The sequence below is a fragment of the Cyrtonyx montezumae genome, unplaced genomic scaffold (genome assembly GCF_038088225.1).
Source record: "Cyrtonyx montezumae isolate F1298 unplaced genomic scaffold, pur_monq_1.0 scaffold_15, whole genome shotgun sequence".
Classification (NCBI taxonomy): Eukaryota; Metazoa; Chordata; class Aves; order Galliformes; family Odontophoridae; genus Cyrtonyx; species Cyrtonyx montezumae.
The window spans coordinates 5,127,787-5,146,955 of record NW_027071881.1 but is presented as its reverse complement, the minus strand read 5'-3'; positions in this window follow the sequence as shown (position 1 = coordinate 5,146,955).

Genomic DNA, 19,169 nt, shown 5'->3' with positions numbered 1-19,169 from the left:
AAAATGGAAAGGGATTCAGAAGACTTTCCCTCTGAGTTGCTATTTCCCTGCTTTTTCAGGGTTGAAGTTGTGGAGGCACAGCCCAGGTAATTTTCTCTGCACCTCTTACCTCAAAGGAGGTTCAGGCTCAGGTGTGAGGCATATCTGTCCCCAGAGCTTCTGCTAGGGAATGCTGCCTACGCTGGGCAGACTGCTGATCAGCTCCAAGGTGGTGGAAAAACCTTCTGGGAGCAAGTTCGGCTCCTCTATAGGAGGCAAGGCCAACAGCATGCCAAAGTAAGCTGGCTGGAATGGTCCCTGCCTCTGTGATTAAGGGGATTCATAAATATTCCATGTTTCTTGGCAGCTGGGAGTGCTTCAGTTGTTGTGAACATCTCAAGGGGGATGGGAAAGGCAGAATGAGTCTTAGCATTTCTGACACCCTGCAGAGACAATGAACTGGGGAAGGAGAGTGCTCATCTTCTTGCAGAGAAGTGTTTCACATAGGGTGATTTTAATAATTCAGCCTTCAACCGGTCTGTTTAAATGTTTGATGCCTGCAAGTTGATGTAAGATCTGGCCTCCTAAGAATCAATGGAGCTGGACGCTGGTTGGGTGTTGTCTGTCTTCCTCATCACTGCAGTAAAAACGTTAACATGGGGTGGCCCAAGTCTGAATAGAAGCACTGATCTCTTCTGTCACAGCATGAAACTGTGACATTCTCATGCCATGGCAGAATAACAACCATCTCATATTGGTTAGCTTTTGGAGAGAAGGAAAGAAAAGGAGTAAGGAAGAAGAATAAAAATGCTTAGCCGCAAAATATATTGAGGAGATAATAATCAGTGCCATAGGAAATGGATAGAAATAAGGCAAGGATCACAAGAGCATTGGCACAGAAAGCATTCACCAGCTGTGCTCCAGCCCTGGAATGCAAAGGGTGCCGGACTGGGGCAGCAGAAGGTGCCCTGGGGTCTGCATGGGGTTCCACATGCAGGGATCTCACCGAGCAACTCATTTTGTGTGGTCCTAAATGCACCCATGGGAATGGCTCTTGCTTGCTAGAACTGGGCATTTGGGATGCAAGGAAGATGCAGGGATGTCTGGATGAGCCCTGGGACATCAGACCTGCTTCCACAGGGTGGAGCTGGGATGCTTGCAGCAACCTTGACTGATCTGATTTTGGCCATTCTCCAAGACAGAAGACTGAGCCAAACATAGTTGGCCGTCTGGGAGACAGCAGTATTCAAGGAACCATTTCCAGCTCTCCCTTCCACTGACACACTGCCCATCCCACCGTCAGAGTTTCCCATCAGCTTTGTTCATGAGAGACCCTTCACTTCCATGTGAGATCCTGATCCTGTAAGCCCTTACTCTAAATTATCCATGAAATGTGTGGGCATGAGTAATGCATGAGATGAATTATCCATGAACTGGGTTGGTCGCCTTCTCCCTCTGTCAACTCTGTAGGTTTCTGCCAGGTATTAAAGCACAGAGGAGGAAATGTAGGCCTCATCGCTATTTCCCCCCCAAAGAATCTGCATAATCTGGGAGAAGGCTTAAACACTGGGCAGGTCATGATGGAGGAACACAGAAGGCAGCTTAAGTGAGCAGAAGGTCAGCATCAGACCCCAGATCCACCTGCTGGCTATTCACTGCTGCAAAGAGGAACAGATCCAGGCCTGACGGTGACAACATGCCTATCTCTGACAGCACTCCCACTCCCAGGCTGGTGGAAGCGGAGTCAGCGATGAGATTGGAGTCTTCTCTGTGTCAAACACAGCAAAGCCTTAATGTTTGCTAGGTAACTATTTCTGATTATGACATGAAAATCTGTGCTGGAGCTGCGTTACTGCTTTGTGAGGCAGGCTGTATTCACGTTAGTCTGCTTGAAGAAGGGAACATGAAAAAGAATGCAGCAAACTGTTGGTTTGTTTTTTAATCGGGTGAAAAAAAAAAAACCTTTTTTATTTTCTTTTTAATAGAATTCCTAACTATGTGCTTTGTCCCCAGGGGAAGCCAACCACATTGACAGCACCAGAACTGCTGCCTGCAGCCCACAGCCTCAGCTCTATGCCCCAGCATGCCGGCTCCCGTCCATCCAGGAACATCCAGTGCATCCTGCTGAAGAAGTGCAGGAACATCCCAGCACACTATGGCCCAACCCACATGGGCTTCCACGGGGTCCACAGTAGGTCTGCCTTCTGCCAGCCCATGGACCGCTCCCCCAGCACAGATGTGCGCATGTGCCCCCCACACCCCAGATGCCCCCCAGTGTTCCGCACCTTTCCCATCCCAACCTGCGAACCAGACCAGGGCTCAAACCACTCTTTGAATGCCAGGAAGAGATTGCCAGTGTTCCGGAGGCTGTGTGGGGAGCACGTGCCAACTACAGACCCCAGAGATGAGAGTCTGGAAACCTCCAGCCATGAGGAGAACGAGCAGCCCAAGAGCAACCCGAAAGAAAATGTCAAGAAAATGACAGCGTGCACCCCGTGTCACAAAGTACAAATGACACTGAGATAGTTTGTGAATAAAAGCGTCCTTGGAGTCCTTACATCACGAAGAGATGTATCACGAGCTCTGATCCACTGACAGCTGAGGGTTGGCAGAACAGAAGGAAGGTAGGGTAGGTTAGGGTAGGGAGGCTTTGGGACCGCTGCCCAGAGCTGTGGGTGCCTCATCCCTGGAGGCATTCATGGCCAGGTTGGATGGGCCCTGGGCAGCCTGAGCTGGTGGGGGGCAACCAGCCCATGGCAGGGGGTACAACTGGATGACCTTGAAGGTCCCCTCCAACCCAACCATTCTGTAATTCTATGTTATCTACTTGGGCTACCCTTCTACTCTCCCAGGTACCATGCCAATTGAATAATCTGGATGACTACACACGGCCATACACCCCCATCCATTTCACTCAGAGTTCTGAAGATGAAGAAAACCTTCCTCCTCCACATCCTGAATCCCAATCACAGCCCCTTCACCCAGCAGCCTCTCCAGCTGCTGCTCTGCAGAAACACGTACTGATGACAGGCAAAGCACTGTGCATCGACTGCGACAGAACAATACTGTGTAGGAAAATGAAAAACATGAAAGGCAGAAGAAAGCAAGTAAGATCTCATGTGAGAGTGCCTAGGAGGGAGTTAGGGGTGCTTAAGTCCAGAGGTTAGAAAATTGTGATAATTGGAAGAAATGTCCCTCAAAGAAAAGGGTAATAAACACAATTGGACTTAGAAGTTTGGGCAGTTTTATGACTCTTAAAGGTCTCTCACAAAGAGACTTATTACACGTGGAAGTTCAGATTAATGGGGACCTCTGAACGGGAACATCACAACAGCCCCAACAGAAATGAAAACTGGGGACTGCAACACCCAAAGCCTACAGAGGACTTTCAGGAAAGGAGGACAACAAGAAAACAGGAGGAAGACCAGATGGGGGAAAAAACAGATCTGCACAACCTTGGAAACAGACAGGTACCTGCGAGTGGGGACTTGTCAGGAAGAAATGATGAGCCTGCTGCTTATTTGGGACCACAGAACAGAAGGCGGCGGTGCCTGCCAAGGGCAAAAGGACCTGGAAAAGGCTTGTGATGGGTTTAAGTTAAAAAGTTATTGATGATCCTTTACCTTGGGCCAGCAGCAGTGGCCGAAGCCCACAGGAACTGACTGCGGATGTCAGCACCAAAGCAGAAGTAGCTCTAGGAACAGGAATGGAATCATCCTAGCAAAGACAGATCAAAGGAATAGGATGAGCTGGGCTGCTGAAAATAACAGTTGCTTGGGGAAGAAGTCTACAACAAGTTCTTAGGTTGTGCTGGAGACTGGGTTTAGATCTCCCCAGTCAGAATGGGACTGAGTCATCACCAAGGCTTTAATTTCTGAGGCACAGATTGCAGAGCAAATGTTGCTTATTGCAGGCACCACTTATTCCTGAGCATGATAATAAACAGACTTAGTCTCCAAATGGTTACTGATCCAGGAAGACACAGGACTATTTTAGTGGTATTTCAGTGAATGTGAAGACATTACAGAAGAGGTTGACCTAGAAAATAAACATAGGTCCAGCGACCAGAAGTTGATGCCATTTAAATTGAATGGAAGGAGATATTAAAACAGGTCAGTAGCAGAGGTTATTCGTGACGAATTAGCATATAAAATCACCAACATAGCACTGAGGAATTTTACTGCATGTAACAAACTGGGAGGGGAACCACACGCCTGGAGTTTACCAAACATAGCACCCACACTCAGGAAACAGGGCAAGAGTAATTGTGACAGCTATTCACTCTGACCTCAGTAGCATTCTTCCATTTCTAGCCAGTCCTGATGGTGAGCAGAGAACCTGGGCCACTTCAATGTGCTTTTATGGAAGACAGGTTATGCCAGCCTGACAATGTAACTGGCACCTTTCTCTGGAAAGGAGAAAAGCTCTTTTAGGCATGAAGAGCATGGCACAGCCAATCCATGCGGGCATCAGCACAGCCTGGGGGAGATGGATTTGGTAAGGATGACCTGAGCTCCTCAAACAATGGCCAAGGCATTCACCCCTTTGGCATGTCCATTGATGGATGTGGCACAGACATCTTGGATTCAGAAAGATTGCTGATTCCCTATAGCAGAAAGGAACCTATTTCTCCCGTGGAAGAAATTAAGTGACCTTGAGGAAAGCAGCATTGCAAAATCTCTTGTAAAAGGAACTTCTGCTTCAAGCTGGGAGCTCATCCATTGGAAACAACTGGCGGGGAAAGAACCTGCCAGTCACGGGCTGATGCTAAATCTCAGATGCAATGTGGCTCTGAGAAAAGGCAAGTATGATAGTAGAAGGTGTCAGGGGAGATATTCCCTTCAGAGAAAGGAGGCTGCTTCTGTCATTGGGGGAAGCCCTGAGGAGTTCTTGTTCAGAGTCCTGTTATGACTCCAAACATCCTTGTTCAACAGAGATTATCTGAAAGCAGAACAGGTGGGCTGGAGCTCCTTCCTCCAGGACCTGCAAGAGTTTGGCTCATTCTGCCTGGCAAAAAGCAGACTGCAAAGGGAAGGGATGCAGCTGCTGCCTGAGCAAAGAGCTAAAAGAGGAACGTTCGGGGGGGAGAAGAGTTACTGAGTTTGACAGTAGAAGAGATGAGGCTATGAAGCCCCAAGATGTGTTTCAGCTGGAATCAGAGGATCTTTCATCATGAAAGGAGCAAAGTCGTGGGGCACCCTCCAGTTTAAAGGAGCTCTTTTCACTGCCACATGAGAAGCAAGGACATCTCCTCCTTGCCCAAGATCAAAATCAGAGGCCTAGCAGTGCTTCCTCACCCAAATACATGGCTGACATAGACCTGTTCACATTCTACAGCTTCGTTTATGGGACAAGAGTTGCCCTCTGGAGCTGGTAGTCTTTCCCCACCAGTTGCAGAAAGATGATTTCTTCATCCCATGAGCAGCTTTTCAGCTTCTCCTCGTCTCCTGTAGGTCTTCCTTTTATTCTGCTTTTTGTCCCTTTGCAGACATCAGCATGCAAAACGCTCTGCCTCCTGCTATTCCCCCAACACCTCCCACCCGTAAGGTCTCTGCAGGTGCCTTATGCATGCGTGTGGAGAGCAATCAGAGCCTCACCTCCAATAATTGGAGCTGAACCTCAAGAGTCGAGAGGTGAATTTGATCTCTGCTGTTCTGCATGTGAGGGATGAGCCAGGGGCTGAGTGCTGCTGAATGCAATGTGCTTTGCTGCTCAGGAGGCTTCACACTCTGCCATGGAGATCAGGACATCCCAACAGGGCATGAGCACACACCTCTCCCTGCACCTTGGGCTCTGCTTCTGTGCTCCAAGGGGGTCCAACTCATTGTAAACGAAAAGCACTGATTGCTCTGAAGCAGTTTTATTCCTCTAGCCTCTATCTAGAGATAATGGTATTGGTGCATCGCGCAGGACTGCTCCTTGCAGAGTGGCTTTACCATCAGCGTGCTGCTACAAGCAGAGATAGCCCCACTGCACATGTAGAAAGCCTTTTGAAAGATTCAAGAATTGACATAGCAACTTGTGCACATTTCCACGGGCTTGTACATACACACGTGGCTGTGATTTTAAGGTGGTCTCACCTGCAAACACGAGACAGACATTCGAGTGTGAATCTCTGAAGCTGTTTTATCACAGCGCATCCTCTAGCATGTGCACAAGAAGCCTGGGCATGCAGGAAAGGCCAACCACAAATCATCTCCTCCCCTTGCACAGCACCACCTGCATCCTGACTGGGGCTGGGATCCACGGGGCAGGAGAGTCCAATCCCCACAGGTGCCATCACATTTAGGCAGGCAGTGGCATGTGCAAAAACATGTTCATCCGTAACACTGGAGCAAATTACTGTCTTGTGATTATTTATATGAAGATGTGTTTGTGGATGAATTACCAAGCAGCCTGGAGCAGGGAAACAGAGCAGTCACTCCACCTAACATGTCAGCCAGCAACACACTTGGGGTAATCATTAACAAATTAACTGATAACCCAGGTCTCTCCCTCCCCACGGGGGCTCTGTGTGCCTTGAAGCCCAAAGCAGCAGATGTGCATTTGCAACATCAGTGCATCGGCAGCAGGTTGGGGCTGGCTGACAGCAATCAGAGCTGGGCAAGGCCAGGCCAAATCCAACTTGCAAAGTACAGTCTGTGAATGAGAAAAGAGAAGAAGAAGGACCCAAGAAGCAAAGAAAAGAAAGGGGAAGGCTCCTTAAGAGGCAGAGGGAAGGAGACTGAGATGAAATGAGGAAGTGGAAAAAAAAATTAACAGCCTTTTTTATTCCTTTTCATTTATAGACAATATTATGCTTCTGCACAGAAGGGCTAATTTAGCCCTCCACACAGCCCCAGTGACCCTTCCTAATAGAAACCATTTAAATCTTTAAACAATTTACATGAAAATGTAACTTTGCTGTGAATATATTTCTTCCCCCTCCTTCTCCCATCACAAGTGCAATCCTTCAAATCTCTGACAGCCTCCATTATCTCTTAATGAAGTGAGAGCATCTTTCTTAGGAGACGTGTCGGCCCCGAGGTTAATCGCCAGAACGAGGTTCACAAATAAAAATCAGAGGAGGGAAAAGAAAAGGAAGAGCTCAAGTGAGTGGCTCCATCACCCAGAGCCCCCAGATCCAGAAGGAGGATCGAATCCTCCCTGGGAGCACTAAGGGCCACCACGGCCAGGCCTGTTCTTGGGCTTATCTCATCTGGAGCAGATCACAAAATCATGCAGTCATTAAGGTTGGAAAAGACCTCAAAGATCCCCAAAACCAACCCCACCCACTGACCACATCCGTCAGTGCCACATCCCCACAGTTCTGGGACAGGGACAGGGACTCCCCGACCGCCCTGGGCAGCTGTGCCACTGCAGCACTGCTCCTTGGGAGAAGATGGCACAGCCATCCAGACAGTGTTTTACCCAGCAAAGAGTACACCTGCCCAAAACACGGGCTGTCAGCTCCTACAGGAGGGTCAAAGGCTTTACTAAAGTCCAGGTAGACTTCATCCACGGCCTTGCCCTCATCCACCAAGTGGTCAACTGGTTACAGAAGGAGATCAGGTTGGCTAAACTGGAAGATGAGGTTGGTCAACATTTTGCAGGAGCCACACACATTTCCAGGCCAAGCACCAACTACAAACCCCTCCGTGTATTTGCTCTCTGAAAACAAACGAGGCTCTGGGGCCGATGTGGGAGATGACAGCAGAAGGTGCAAGGGGCAGAGCAGGGGCTGTGCTCAGGGCTCTGCCCTCCACCAGTCCCTCCCTGCTCCTCCCCAGGCTGGGAGGCTGCTTTGCACAAGCCTTTGTGGCAACGTGGGGGAAGTTTAAGAGAGAGGAGGTAATGAAAAATAAATGCAAAGGGCTGAAAATGAGGAGAGAAAGGCTGAAAAACTATTGAGCTGACAGGAGCCAGTATAGAAAAGGGGAAAAGAATCAGAAAGGTCTCAGGGGAAAACAGACTCACAAGAAGGGGGACTACTGTCTTGAACAGAAGAGAGATGAAAGCTGAAAGCAACATTGGAGGAAAATAAATAGCTATTTCCAGAAAAACAATAAAGTTTGAAATATTCAGGGCCAGAAGGAAGAAAAAAAAAGAACAAAAAAATAACACAAAAAAAAACCAAGAGATAACAATTCTGGTTGTTGAAGTTGCTTAAGTAAAGAAAAAAAAAAGGAGGAAGAGGGAAGCACCAAGTGCAGAAGCAAGGAGATGAGCGAGGCAGGGAGCTTCCCCTCAGGGCAGCCTGCCCCATGCTGTGCTCCAGCACGGGACGTGGCAGCATCAAGGCACGGCACAGGAGCTCCCTGAGCACAGCATCTTTTCCAGGCTCAGTGTATGAACGGGTCCCGTGTGGCCTCGGCACAGTCCCCATCCGTTTTCCTCCAAAGTGAAGGATGCCTTTGGCCACAGCTGGAGCGTGTTAATGTGCTGCCCAACCTTAACTCAACCTCACTGCTGCCCAACAAACCCCAAATTCAAAAACACTAGCACAGAAGTGCTCCAAGAGCACCCACTGCTCACATGCAGCGGGGCTGGGACAGGGCTGGGAACTGCTCCCATGGCACCATGCATCAAGTCCTGCATCTGTGAAGCCTGCAGCCCCAAGCAGATGACAGATCTCCTCGCTGATAAGCACACAAGACAGCTATCAATCACAACTAACTGGAGGCAAATAGGTCCTTATCTGTGCCACTTGGCTTTCTCAGCTGATGTCAAATAAAACGTGACTGTGACTGCTGCTCTGCAGCTCTAGGATGTCAGAGCCTGAAGCGTCACTCAGGTGTCCCAGGTGGGGCTGAGCCACAGAGTACACCCAGAGCCCAGACTGCTGCCATCAGTGAATCACACAATCATAGAACCATTAAGGTTAGAAAAGACCTCTAAGACCTCCAAGTCCAACCCCAATGCACCCCATCGTGCCCACTGACCACGTCCCTCAGTGCCACATCTCCATGGTTCTGGAGCAACCCCAAAGATGGGGACTCCCCCCCCTCCCTGGGCAGCTGTGCCACTGCATCACTGCTCTTTTGGAGAAGAAACTGTTGTCAGATCCAACTTGAACCTCCCCTGGCACGGCTTAAGGCCATTAGCCTTCACAGCTTTGTTGCCTTGGGGGGACATCATTGCTGTTCATCATCTGGATTACATGGTGGGGGACATCAGTGCTGTCCCCTCTTGGCCTGGACACAGTTCCTCCATTCCACTTGGTACTTAACTCCTCCCCTAGGGGCAGAGAGGGGCTGCAGGGACCCCATCCAGGAGTGATGAGCTGATGGGAGCTGAACCATCAGGGGAAGGCAGCAGTCAGACTCTTCCTCCTCCACCTCTCTGGCTTCTCGCAGAGCTCCCTCCCCACAGCACGCAGAGACACAAACAGCTCTCGTTAGGTGAAGAGGGTTTTGGAGGGTGAGTGGGTGGCAAATAACAGCCGCATGTCAGGCCTGAGTGCCTACAGCCCAGCAGTCAGCTCCAGCAGGGCTTTTAGCTGCTCCCTCCCGCCCACCTTCCCCTCTCCCTGTGCACAGTGAGCGGGAGCAAGTTAACCCCATAACCTTTAATCAAGGGCTTGTGTACACGGACGGGGATTGATGGAGCTCGCCTCCCTCACGGCCTCACACCACGGCTCCGATTACACCATTAACTCCCCAAGCTGAGTGCCTGGGCCAATATCAGCAGCCAAGAAATAATGGGCCTGGAAAATGCATTACGGAGAGATCACAGGGAAGCAGCGGGCTGCAGAAACGGGATGTGGGGAAGCCAGGAGGTGCACGTAGGAGGAGCCTGCCTGGGTCTGATGAAGAAGGCACATGCCAGAGTGTGGGGACATCACAACACCCTAGTGGACTGCTGAAATCCCATGCCTGCCTCGTGTCTGAACCCTGGAGCTTCTCCCCTCTGTTCTGAGGAATAGCTGGGTCTTTAGAGATTTAGTGACCCAAAAAAGAGATCTCTCATCCCCACACAGAGCACTGAATGCAGTCAGGATGCAGATCTGTGGGTCTGCATGTGCAGAAAGGGAAGCACTGAGCATCACTGATACTGAAAGTTGTGGAGGCAGCCCCAAGTTGATCTGGGGAGAGGTGAATTATTGAGGTCAGCCAGAACATGTCCAGCAGGAGAACTATGAGGACGCACACGATGCAGCAGGCAGAGGCTCCAGCCTTGACCACAAGCGAAGACAGCCCTGCAGCTGCACACAGGGCCATGGTTATGGACTAACTGGCTGTTCTGGGGCACTGGAGCTCTTGTTCCTTCTGGTTTTGGTTGTAAGTGTCACCTCTACAGGTATCATTCATAGAGAGAAAATCCTGTGCTGGTAAAAGACCAGTCAGCTTGGCCATGCTCAACAAGCACTCAGCACGGAGCCAGCTCTACAAGGCTTTTTTGCTTCTCAGCACATTCCTGCAGCTCCATGGGGTGCCAAAACCCAGCCAGGGAGCAGTGTTCCAAGCAGGATGGTGCTGGTGGCACCGTATGAAGACAGCCCTGAGCCACTCTCCTGGAGCAGCAGCCCATGGGATGCTGGGGGACAGCTCTGCTCTCCACGGAGGAGGCTCAGCCTCCTGCCTCCACGTCCACGAGCGGCTGGGAAGTGGGATGCTACTGACACCCAGTGGCTCCCTGCATCCTGCAGGTTGGGGCTGGCTGCTTCCCAGGTGGAGGAGATGTGTCCATCCTCCCCCGTGGCTGGTGCTGGTCTCTGGGGGGATTTATGTGCCCCCATCTTTGGGGCTTGTCTCTGGAAGAAGTGGTTGGAAGCCCTGGGCCCCCACACAGGGTTGGCAGTGGGACCCCACAGAGTGGCTTTGCTAGGTGGCCTATGGGACACAGGGGAGAAGCAGGAGCATCCGTGAGGGCTGTTGGCTCCACTCACTGTGTAGTGTCCACCTCACAGCACAGGATGGGAGATTCTGTGCAGCTTCCTCACAGCTGCGCACACCTCTGCAGATGGCAAAATAATTCTCTTCTAGAAGCTTACATGTGCCAGAGAAATGCTGGAGGGTGGGAGGAGGAGAGAGGTTGGGTTTAGTTTCCTCTGCAGCATTCTGGTTACCGCTTCCCTGGTGGGTCCATCAGCTCTGGGCGACTGCTCCAAGCTCTGCAGACAGCACACACAGCTGAGGGGTGGCTGGGGCTTCAGGAGGAGCTCCATGGCACGCTGTCCGCATGGGCTGTCCTCTCACAAATGCACTGACTGCAGGCAAAGAAGCAGATGAGAGCTGGAAGAGGATCAGACTCCATCAGGAAGCCCCACTCGCATTCCAGAAGAAGGACATCTACATAGGGAGCTATATAGGAGCAGCAATGGAGATCTACAATCTGCTCCACATGTCATTTCAGCCCCAAAATCAAACAAGCAAGCAAACAGCAAGGAAAAAATAACAACAAACTGCCTGCATTTGGCACCCCGCAGCGCAGAACCAGAGCAGACACAGCCTCTGACCTGACGAATAGCAACAGATAAGATGGACACAGAATGGAATAAAAAAGGGGCTTGGGAGCTACAATTCACAGCTGAGAGAACCACGATTTTTTATGGCCCTTCACACTGACAAGCTTTTGTTTTAGCTGGGGAGAGCTCCCAGAGGCTGCTGGAATGGAACTGCATTTTTAATTATTTGTCTTTATCAATTGCTTTGCATTTAGAGGCTGCTGATAACGGGAGCCCACTGCACCGTGTGAGCACACACTGCTGTGAGAGGGCAGTGACTCACCTGAGGAGGATTATCTCAGAGTCCCACAGGGGACCGCCGTCGCCCTTATGGGCTCATGGGAAGAGGGATGCTTCCTCTGCAAGAGCGTAAATCAAGCGGTGGGTGGAGAAAAAGAAGCAGAAGCAATGAATGAAAGTGATGGTGGTCACAGCGCGTGGTGCACGGATTTTGTTTGCATGCCTTCAGGAAGGGCTGTGGCTCTCTGATTACAGGACTGGGGAGTTGGAAACACTGCACCAAATGTGGGCTGCAGACAGGGACAGCAGGCAAAGTCTGGGGTCTGTATCTGCATCCTGCTTGCGGGCCTGCAGAACCCCTCGTCATGCTCCATGTGCCGTGCTTTGAGGATGACTCTGCAGTGTCCAAGGAGTGCAAAGGAATGCTCTGGCTGAATTAATGCATCATTTCCATCTGTAATTTCTCACCCAAATGAGCCTTGTTGGCATACACTCGCACGCATGCACATCTAGTTCTGGAAACAAAGGGGCTGATTAGCATCGACCCTATTATCATTACTATGGGCAGAGACAGCTGATCGATGCCTACTCAATAAGGCAGAGCTGCGTGCCAGCCTCCCAGTGACACCTCCATCCTTGCGCAGGGACAGGTCCTCAAAGGGACCCACACGGGGAGGATGGCTGTCAGGTGTCCCCAGGGGTACGATGACAGCTTGATTTCAGGCATCAGGGCCCTGGTTGCAGCTGTCTTCCTTATAGCAGGACCTCAGCCATCCCCAGTCAGGATGTGGACATGCCCAAGCACATGGTCTGCACCCAGGGATAAGGACAAAAGCTCTGTGCTGCTCTGCTACTCCTTGCCCCGCTTGGTAAACATGCTGTAGGGATTAAAACACACAGATCCCGAGCTGACCTTTCAGCTGGCCCTGGCTACCTCCTGCACGCTGCAGCTCAGCATTAATAAATAGCTCGGCTCTGCTTTCCCACTCTTCCCAGCCTGACACTTTTTCAATAGCCTTATTTTCTCAGTTTGTTTTGTTCCCTGCAAGCACAACCAAATTCCTCGCTTCTGGTTCTTCTGCACAAGTTGGCTTCCTCTCCTCTATCATCTGGAGGGTGGCAAAAACCCTAAGGTCAGCTTCAAGCCCCAGAGCAGGCACAACCCAAATCCCTGTGCTCCTCTGTCAGAGCCTCCATGCCCTTCCCATGGCTCATGCCAAGCGTGGGGACCGTCCCCTGCGTGGACTGGGGCGGGCAGGGCTGCTCAGGGCCATGCCTGCAGCTCGCGTTGCTGTCGTCTGGCCAAGGGGCGATGAAGTCATGAATTACTTCAGCCAGGTCGTTATCTGCTGGGATGAGGTAGAAGCTCGTTGCCAGTTAGGGATGACAGAGGACATCAATCACGGCCGTTCCAGTGTGAGAGGAATCCAGAAGCACAGCCAATACCGGGCTGTGGGTGGGGAGTGACCGAGAAGAACCTTTCCCAGGGGAAATCGCAGACTCTCCGAACTGCCTTCTCTCCCGTGCTGCTCAGATCCAACCCCCTGTGCACAAGGACACTGTGTCACCGTAGAGGGCTGCCCTGGCCTGGTGCCACTGCTGCCAGCTGAGGCAGCCCCATCCTGTCTGCTCTGTAAGGATGCATGAGGACACTGGCTGGCCCCTGGCAGTGGGAGAGCAGACGTCAGTGGCACTCGGGTCCCCGCAGCTCACGCTGTAGATCAGATCCAGCTGCCGAGAGGACTGGGCAGCAGCTTGTCAGATGAGCGTGTTGCTGGCCTTGGGATAACATTTCAGATCCTGGCTTACAGGCGTCTGCACAATTCATTGCTCTTCAATAAACACAATGTGTATCATGCCCCAGGGCAATTTGTGTAGCTGTAAATCTCAGACCCTTGTCTCCATGAAGCCGTAAAAACCAGTAAGACACCAGTGTACCCCACTGAGCTCTGGCTGCCCTGCTAACAGTGGCAGCAGAGAGGGGACTGGGGCTGCCTGGGGACATGGGACTGTCAGAGCTGTGACAGTGCTGGGACATGAACAGAATCATTACGGTTGGGAAAGGCCTCTCAGACCCCCAAGTCCAACCCCAACCCACCCCACCATACCCACGGACCACAATCCTCAGTGCCACATCTCTGTGTCTTCAACACCTCCAGGGATGGTGACCACTCCCCTCCCCCACCCCAGGCAACCTGTGCCAGTGCAGCACCACTTTTTTCTGAGAAGAAATTGATCCCAATATCCAACATGAAGCTCATCCCATTGGCCTCAGCCCAGCAATCAGCCTGCCCAGATCCTTCCTACCCCCAGGCAGATCAACATTTCCTCCCAACTCAGTGTCATCTGCAAACTTACTGAGGGCGCACTCAATCCCCTCATCAAGATCATCAATAGAGACATTCAACAGAAGGAGCCCCAGTACCGACCCCAGGGAGCACCTCAGTCACTGCTGGGTTTAACCCCATTCACCACCACCCTCCAGTCAGTCTTTTTACCCTTGTCCCACATGGCATGTGGGTTTAACGAATGAATTTTGCTCTCAGTTTGGTGCAGCACGTATTCAAATGCTGCAAAATAAATGTTTCCCTTTCCTGATTTAGCCTGACCCCTTCAATTTGCCATACACACAACTGCATGTGTGCAGTCTCCCTGTATCTCCCCCAGGAGCAGGTCTGTGGTTTCCCCCCCATGCAGCAATGAACACTCTCCCAGCAGCAGGCACTGCTTTCAGCCATCCACGTCTGCTGTCTCTGGCACCTCCCGGTGCCACATGTTGCTCAGGAGCCCAGAACTGATACTGCACCTCCGTTGTGGATCACTGCGGACAAAGACAACCCCCTCCTTCCTCTGTTGGTCAAATCATTTTTAGAATTTCCATCTGAAGTGCACTTATGCCCATTTTCATCCATGCCAATTTTCTATTCAAGCATCTGTATCCTTCTCACTCCACGGCACCGTTCAGTGTGATATACACAGAGGGACTGATCCTGTTCCCACTCAACTTCTGTTTTGCTGGGCTTAATAAGCCAGGAGTCTCCACTGCAAAGCACGCTGCTCTGGCCAGCCTTTTCTCTGCTGCCACAAGTTTTGGATGGCTGCCACAGAAATGGTGACCACACTGTGAAAACCTTTAACAAACTGCTTTGATGTGAACGCAGCACAACCAAGCCTTTTTGTTGTTGTTGTTGTTTCATTGTAGGGTACACGAGACTGTGCCCCTACCCCAAGCTTGGGTGTAAATCCGTGAGGGAGGTGATTCTGCTGTGTCACAGCTGCCCAGGGAGCACTGGGGTCCCCATCCCTGGAGGTGTTAAGAACTGTGGGGATGTGGCACTGAGTGATGTGGTCAGTGGGCACGGTGGGGTGGGCTGGGGTCGGTCTCAGGGATGTGAGGTCTTTTCCAACCACAATGATTCTGTGTGATTCCATGATCTCGTGGCTCTCCCGTGCTCTGCAAGCCCACAACATGGCTTTGCCACGTCTGCAGACTGCCCCATGATCCACCATTGCCCCCTCCAGGTACCACCTCGTCCCAGCAGGCACAAAAATCATTCTCTAAATCCTGCCCATTTTCCAGCAAATCATTTTTCCACCTCTTTGCAGTCTTCCTACACACATGGATAAAGCCCTGGTGCTGTGAAACCTACAAGGCAATTAGGGGCATTAAAAATGCTGTCATTGTCTATAACATTGTTTGCAATTATAGGTATTTCCTCTCATAATCTATTTAGACAGAAGAGCAGAATTGAGCAACAGTTAAGTGGTTAAGTGCAAAGAATCCTCTCCTGGAATAGCTGAGGCAGCTTCCCAGGGCAGGGCAGAGCTTCAGCACCAGCACTTGCAGTCCCTCTCCTGTCAGGGGCCACAGGCAGTGTGCTGGAACAATCTCTCCCACTAAACTGTCCCAAACACAGAGCTGCTCCGGAAAGCAAGAAGCTCTTTAGGAAGCACTAATTGCTAGAATTTGCAAAATCCACCTTCCTCCAATGGTTCTGCAAATCCATTTTAGAATTTGCAAATTTGTTCTAGGATTAGATTAACAGGTTTCCCGATTCACAAACCTTTTCTTCTCTCCCTACCCCCCCTGTATGGGAACTGCTGAATCACGGCCTGAACCACAGATTGGTCACCTGAGTTGAGCACCGAGTCAGCCATGGGGCCACAGGTGAAGGTGATATACCTGTGTGAGTGGAAGGGGTGGAGCCTGGCTCCACCTCTCCCAAACCCCATTTAAGGGCTGACCACCACCAGGGAAGGGTCTCTTCTTGGAGATCCCTCCCACGTGGAGTCCCCTGTGAGCCTTGTCATCCTGAAGGTGAGCCATCTTCTCTTTTGTATTATTTGTATACTGTCTATATAGGTCTACTTAAAATATGCCATTCCCTATACTATTTCTTTGTGGAGTACTATCCTTGGGAGTTATTTACCCCACACCCCCTTGGCTTTAGGAAGCTATCACAGACTTCAACTCAGTCCAGATTTTCATAACGATTTCCTTATCAAATCAGTCGAGATGTCCTGGCAGGGTTTGGTACATCAGAGAGGAGAACATCAAGAAAACCCAGTGCCAAATGCTGCATCCGAACAGGACTCTCAGAAGTATGGTGCCTGCTAGGAAACCCCATGCTGGCAAAAGGAGCGTGCCAGCCCCTGCAGATGTTACCAACTGCAGCCTTGCTGCAAGTCACCAGTGGGCAGCAGATGAGGAATGACACCTGGCTGTTAGCAGCTGCATCCAAAGTTGCACAAGAGGGTGAAGGTGTTGTATGACACAGCACACCTCACAAACTTTCAGCTTGCAGCTCAGGGACTTCCTGAGCTACTAATGGTGAGTTTGTATTCATTACCCTTCAGGGATTTGCCCAGGTGTGCTGAGGGAAACCCTATCTCCTGCATCCTCCCTTGCATGACTGCACTCGGGCTGTCCGAGCATCCCTCTCTGCCCTCCAACACCCAGGTGGAAGCAACCAGGACACCAGGACACAAGCTGCGGTGAATCCTAAGGCAGTGTGGGCCCTGTGCCCGGCAGAGCTGCTGGAGCAAATCACCCATCAGGCACCAATAAAAGGCCCCGCTGTGAAGCCCCGAAGACACTGCCTCAGCAGCGCTCTGCTCAGTGTCCGCATCGCTCCCAGCCTGGGCTGATGGATTCTTAATTAGCATCTTAATGTGAGGAGCATATGTAATGAAGCATGAAACGAAAATCCCCATCATTTAAATTCATTAACAGTCATCGAAAGTCTTCAATGCAGAGGTGGAATTATCTCCGAACTCCTTCTGAGGAACCAGCTGTGCTCACTAAACTGGGGTGGACGTCGCTGCACCGTCGTGCTTATTTATTTAGCCACCTCCAAACATCTGTCCCCAGGTTACCGCAGGCCGTGCTCACCCCGTGGCCTGCTGCCTATGCTGGGCTGTGCAGGCACACGGGGCCATGGCCATCACCCTGCACCCGAGCACAGAAGCACTGCTCACAGGTTGCTCATGGAAATCTCACAGACGTCCCTGCTGAGGATGCTCTCCGGTTGTGTTTACCGCACGGATTTCTCTGTCTCTGGTGTTTGCTCTCCTCCTTCTACTTGCGGCAGGGAATACCTCCAGTGGCTGCTGTGTTTAATCACCCCCTGCTGAGGCTGTCGTGTTTGTGAGGCTGTAGTGCAGTGCCTGGTCCAGCAGCAGGAGGTGGTGAGGGGGAGTGGGGTGCACAGATGTGCCAGTACCCAGCTGTGCCTGCACACATCTGCGTCCAGGTGTGCAGGGCTGGGTGCACACCCAAAAGGTGCAATTGTGCTCTGGATGCTTTTGGTGGCCCAGAGCAAGAACGGAGCACATCCAAGAGCTGCCCTGGCGCTGCCATGCCCTGGGCAAAGAGCTGTGCCCTCCAATTCCCAGTGCACATGGTGGGACTGGCTTTGGCTGTGCAGAATTTTCCTGCCTGGAGACGTAGAAGCAGAAGTAGTGAGGAAAAGCTTGTGCCACGGAGATTACACCACTGAGCATCCTCTGCCTCCCTCTACATGTCCCAAGTGTTTTGCTGGAGGCAAATTACCAGAACCAAAGAGGCAGAGAAATCAGAATAAGCAGCTCCAGAGCAATTACAGGGAAGGTCTCATTTACAGGAGGAATCCTGATTTAATGCAAAATGGGCTTATAACCTGGTGCGAGCCAGTCTGTTTAAGGGTGTTTGAAGTTTCCTGAATTTCTCTCACTCAATTAGAGATCGGTTTTATAAGCCGAACCCAAATTAACCATTAAAAAGGAATAAAGCATTCCTGCACTACTCTGAGCAAGTTGAAATAAACCAGATCCAGAGCCCATCTGCATTCAGTCTGCACCACGTTCTGAGCTCCTGAGCTGGAACTATCGGTGGACAGAGACAGCAACCAACCAGATAAATCCTAAGAGCCCATGGAAACGTCAAATTGTCCACAAATATATATTCTTGGAGGTCAGTCTCCCTATGCAGGTTACAATCACATCATCTTTCTGGTGACAAAGCTGCAGGAGGATGACAGGAGCATTTGAAGAATGCGGTGATCTGAGATTCTTTCAGCCATCTTTAAATAATGATAGAAAGGGTGTGGGTTTTTTTTTCCTCTACACCATAAGATTTTCACATTGGGTTTCAAAAGTATCTCTTATTCCCTGAATGGGAAAACAAAACCATTTCCACTCAAAACGTCACTCTAAGATTACATTTGCCTCAGCTTAATTTTTAAAATTCAGAAGCAGAGAAAATGAGCCTAAAATAAGAGAAAACTGATTTAACCTATGTTGTGCACATGCTACCATTTCACCTCCAAGGTTTTGTGAAGGCATTGAGGGCTCCTCTGCTCGTGTACCTCTATGGCAAGAAAAAAGAACCGAAAAACTTTCCATTTGGGGCTACTCCTAAACAACAAAAAAAAGGCCATCTCATTTTGCATTTCTCCTGGTTAGGCAGTAAAATGGAAAAGCAATTATTCATGCGGTTCTCATTAACCATCCATTTACGGGTTGTTTATAAGTGATTAGTCAATCTTGGAGGCATGTCCCAGACAGCAGCAGCATGTGTTTATTACACTGTCAGAGGAAGGTACTGAAGGTGCCTGGAAGTGGTGGCTAAAAAGAGTCAGCAAAGCCCTTCAGCTATCGATCCGTGATTTCGCCGGCCAGTGCTCATTACGTCTCTCTGCCCTGTGCTAATGAGAGCTCATGAATAGAACTGTAATCTAAAGCTGAAACGGGGAGCTGCTCCAGCTGCACGCTGACAGACCTGAGCCTGCCCAGGCACAGAGCAGCTCTGCTGCTTCCCATGGTTGGGTGAAACTCCTCTTGTGCACAGCCCTGGGTGGTGGGTGAGGACCAGACTGACTCAGCTCAATGAGAATGGGAGGACTCACCCTGGCAAACAATTCAGCTCAGTGATTCTGCTCTCTCTCCTTCTCGCTTGCCCTCCTTTTTCTTTCTCTCCTAATGAAACAACTAAATGACAAGGACTGAATTCTGCAGTAGGAAATCTTTCAGCCCAGGCCTTCTCCTA